At 39.4% G+C, this 4988-nt stretch overlaps 1 non-coding gene across 1 annotated transcript; it reads left to right on the top strand.

The window, feature by feature from the left end:
* The first annotated feature begins 558 nt into the window (after window positions 1-558).
* On the top strand, window positions 559-666 carry LOC122725223. The gene has a single exon (XR_006352693.1). It is a non-coding gene; the product is annotated as a small nucleolar RNA R71 (small nucleolar RNA).
* Window positions 667-4988: the final 4322 nt, after the last annotated feature.

The raw sequence follows: 4988 nt of genomic DNA, 5'->3' as shown, positions 1-4988 counted from the left end.
CATAGCTGAAGTTCGGATGGTCCCTCCAACCTGGATTGTAGGTGTTAGAGTAGGGATCATGTCTAGGCTGCCCATTGAACCCTCCAATTGTATTTACTTGTTGGTCATCCTCTTGAAGTGTAGGACATTGATCAGTTGGGTGTCCTACATATGCACATATCCCACATGGTCTAATTTGTTGAAGTTTTTGAGCTTGTTGAGCTTGACCTATAACTAGACTTCTCACAGTAGAGGTCAGTTCAGAAATTTGAGCAGTGAGAACAGATGTACTTACCTCATTGACTCCTCTTTGTAGTTGCTTTTCATCTCCATATTGTCTAGATGCTGTTGCAAGTGTTGAAATCAACTCTCTGATTGCTTGGGGTGTTCTGTCTTCAATTGAACCTCCACATGCTACATCAATGAATTTCCTTTCATGTTGAGGACAGCTTGTGCACAATCTCTTAAATCTCCATAAAAGAATTCTATGAGTGATTTATCTGAAATGTTATGTTGAGGACAGCTTGTGCACAATCTCTTAAATCTCCATAAAAGAATTCTATGAGTGATTTATCTGAAATGTCATGTTGAGGACAGCTTGTGCACAATCTCTTAAATCTTTCCCAATAATCATACAAATCTTCAGTATCTTTTTGCTTAATACCACTAATCTCTCTTCTTATGCCTATGGCTTTAGAAGTTGAAAAATATTTATTCAGAAAAGCTCCATACCATCCTAAGAAGTGATTGATCCAGGTGGTAAGTAAAACAACCAATCTTTGGCATAATCATCAAGTGAGAATAGGAATGCTCTTAGTTTAACATGCTCTTCAGTTATACCTTGCGGCCTCATGGATGAACATACAACATAAAATTCTTTCAAGTGCTTATGTGGATTTTCATTCTCTAAGCCTCTAAATTTAGGTAGTAGATGTATCAAACCTGTTTTGAGCTCAAAAGGGACTGTCAATGGCGGATAGGTGATGCAGAGAGGTGTTTGATCACCTATAGGGGCTGCCAACTCTCTCAGTGTTCTTTCTCTTAGTATTGGTGCCCTCATGGCTGGATTTTCTCTTATTAATTCATCATGGACAGCAGGTTGTCTATTGATTTCAGCCATCTTTATGGCTGTTTGGTCAAGTTCAAAAGGTTTTGAATCAGTCTCTGCGATTGCTGGTTCCATGGGGGCAGATTCGGTGGTGACTTGCTTCCCAAGTCGCCTGATTATACGCTCAATTTCTGGATCGTAAGACAGAGTATCCTTGCATCCAATCCTGGTCATGAAAGAAAAATAAATTAGTTAAATCAACTCCCCAGCAACGGAGCCAAATTTTGACTGTGCGATTGTCGAAACCAGTAAAAAATAACCTTTTTGGTTATCAACAATTTTACAACTGTAGATAGTGGTAAAAGGATCGAATCCACAGGGAATTGATACTTATCTATTTTCCTTATCAAGACCAAGTAAATAAACTGAAAGTAAATAAACTGAAAGCAAAATAAAAAGGGGGGGTTTTGAGATTGATTCAATTAAACTAATACTAAAAGCAATAAAGTAAAGCAAGTAATTAAAGTAAAGGAATTCAAATATGAGGAAAGCTCTAGTTGAAGAATTGGATCCACTTCAGTTGTTGGGATTGATCATTGATACTTAGGTTATTTTGTTTGATTCAATAAATTAGTTATGGAGATGGAAGACACTTCTCACCACCATATCCCTCCTTAAGCATAAATTAATTAGGGAACATCCTCTAACTAATCACTAATCAACAAGTTGCCAAGGAACGTCCTTAGGCCTTTGGCATCTAACAACTGTCAATTGCATTAAGAAATAGAGAGACCTAATTCTAGCTACCCAAATGCATGGTGATATTGCTATATCATGCAATTTTTTTAGTTTTTACACCAAGAGTTACTTGTATTTGAATAATTCAAGCAATTATGGACTTAAAACTATCCAAACTAACAAATTATTACCTTGCAATCAAGAATCAATTGGCCCTATTGATCTAAATCACAAAGCAACAATGAAATTAAGCATGAAATTGCAGAAATATTGAAAAACAAAAGATAAACAATGTACGTTCAGATCTCCCAATCCATAAAATAACCAAAGTTTCACCTAATCTTCAACTAGAAAAAAGAGTTTTAGCCACGCATGGCTGAAACAAAACCAAAAAAATTAAAGAAAGGGATAAGGAGAGAATGGCCGGCGACCTTGGAAGGAGAAGAGACTTGTGTGGCCGATTCTTGGAAGAAGGGAAGAGTGGTTTGACTCCTTTGTGGGGTATTTATAGGCTGAAAGTGTTGCCCTAAGTTTCCTTGTGAGGTGGAGCCTTCTTTTGAATTTCAAATTCTGAATGTCCCCTTTTGAATTTTGAATTTTGAATGTTTAAGAGACAAATGCATCTTCTTGAGATTTGGCTTCTTGAACAAGCTGAATTTTGAATTTTGAATTTTGAATGTGCATCTGCTTGAGATTTGGCTTCCTCAATAAGGAAGAGGCTTCTTGAAGATTTGAAATTTGAATTTCAAATCGCTCTGCTGAATGTACTTTCCTTATTTATCACTTTCCTTATTTATCTACTCTTCAGCTGCAACTTGGCTTGTGCAAGCATACTTATTCTCCTTTATCCTATTTTAGGCAGCTTTAAGAGCATTTTCACCAAATTACCTCTTTACACTATTTTATGCAAAATAAGATCAAAACCACAAAATTAGGCAGAAAAAGTGTAAATTAACGTTAATAACATCATGATAAAATGGTCTAAATTTGGACTGATCACTTGTTCATATGTCCCATTATTCCACATCGGTAGCAAATGTCTAGCATTCTCTCATACTTGATTCTAATCTATGAAATATTGCTATCTAATTTTTTTACTGTGGAATCCTAGAATTAAAGGCTTTTTCACATTAACTTGAGTGCACAAGTGAAAATAAGATAGGTATCCAACGACTTCTTCCTGTGCAAAATCCACTTGTATAAATTGTTTAATTAGATTGCTGATGGCTTTTGCTGTAACGCCCCGGAAATCCGGACCGCTACCGGCGCTAGGATTCAGGTCGGCTTAAGGCCGCCGGAACCCGTAGCAAGCCTACATACATCCTGTTTACCTGTTTAATCCCATACATGATCAACAAACATACATAGGAATTAAAAACTTTTCTTTTTCTTCATACACCAAACTCAACCTGTGCATGCACTGTATTCATCATATACATAAACATTAATCCCTCTGTGGGATCTCATCAAAGCCTCAAGGGCTATACATCATATGGTGAGTTGGTTTACATCAATATCAAAACACAAGATCATGTACATACCAAGGGATTAACATATACTATGGTCAAGCACAACTCTATCCTCAATAACATAGTTACATAAACATAACTGTTCAAACTTTACATTACATTCTTATCATTGTCATGTCCACATACTCTAGCTATTACATACATATGACTTTTCTCTTCTTTTCTTCTCTATCAATCCCGTACCTGCAAACCTGGGGGTTAGGGGAGAGGGGTGAGCTAAAAGCCCAGTGAGCAGAAACTAAAAACATTATATTAAAGTTCATGCTTTCATGAAATGCATCATATCACAGACAATTCACATCAAGGGTGAACCTGTCACCAATTAGTCCCAACATAGTCTCGTGCCAGGCCGTAGCATGGGGTCCTGGTCTTCCTGTCATAACACATATTAAGTCTCGTGCCAGGCCGTAGCATGGGGTCCTGGTCTTCCTGTCATATCATATATAAAGCCTCGTGCCAGGCCGTAGCATGGGGTCCTGGTCTTCCTGTCATAACATACATAAAGTCTCGTGCCAGGCCGTAGCATGGGGTCCTGGTCTTCCTGTCATATCATACATAAAGTCTCGTGCCAGGCCGTAGCATGGGGTCCTGGTCTTCCTGTCATATCATACATAAAGTCTCGTGGACTAATTGGATCATACAGCATTCACCCACAACCACAAAGGAAAATGCAATGCAACATATTCGTGAACTAATGCAATCAGCCTATTACATATCATCATGATGCGTGAAGCATGCTCAAAACATTCAGTTATTTGATTTAAAATATTAAGCTTGTTTCCACTCACCTCTGGTTAGCTCTGACCAGACACTGAAGCAGCTCACTCACTGCTGGGGTCCTCGGTTCCTCGGGTCCGAACCTACACAGGTGGACTCCAATGAGGGACCAAACATATATAAACATAACTCTAATATATCCCCCAAAAACCCTCTAAAACATCATGAAAACATCACAGAAAATATGCATGAAATGGCTGAACAGGGCACCTTCGGCGGCACCTTCGGCGGCCGAAAGTCCTGGACAGAGACGAAACTCAGCTAGGTTCGGCGGCACCTTCGGCGGCCGAAAGTGCCAGACAGAGACGAAAGTCTCTTTTCGGGGGCACCTTCGGCAGCCGAAAGCTGCCTTCACAAGAGGGGTTCGGCGGCCGAAACTCCCTTCGGCTGCCGAACCTGGTTTCTGCCAAACGGCAGAAACTTGGTTCAAGTGAACCTCCTGCCTCCCAAAACCATAGATCATGCATATTTCTCAACTAAAACACACATACAGGTTCCTAGGGGTCTCAAACATGTATATACCCCATCTACAACACTTCAATCACACAAAATCAAGCTACATTGCTCAAAACATCCTCAAAACCCATAAACTCAACATATGTCCTAACATGCATTTCTACCCATAGATCTTACTTAAAACTTGTTTAAAACATAAAAAGGGTTCAAGATCGACCCTTACCTCTTGAAGAAACGAGAGGAAAGCGATCCTAGCTTGGAGATGGAGAGATTAAGCTCTTTGAACCTCCAAGCACTCAAAACTTGCTCAAAACTCACAAATCTTCAAAACAAAGTTATAAACTTGTTAAAACCATGAAAGATCTAGAGGAAACTCGCAAGATCGAGGGAGGAACGGTGGAGACTCACCTGGGCCGACAATGGGAGAGAAAAAGCTCGCCCGTGCGGACCAAGGGGACCCT

This window comes from Manihot esculenta, chromosome 11, assembly GCF_001659605.2.
Source record: "Manihot esculenta cultivar AM560-2 chromosome 11, M.esculenta_v8, whole genome shotgun sequence".
Taxonomy (NCBI): domain Eukaryota; kingdom Viridiplantae; phylum Streptophyta; class Magnoliopsida; order Malpighiales; family Euphorbiaceae; genus Manihot; species Manihot esculenta.
This window is presented reverse-complemented; position numbering and strand designations above follow the sequence as displayed.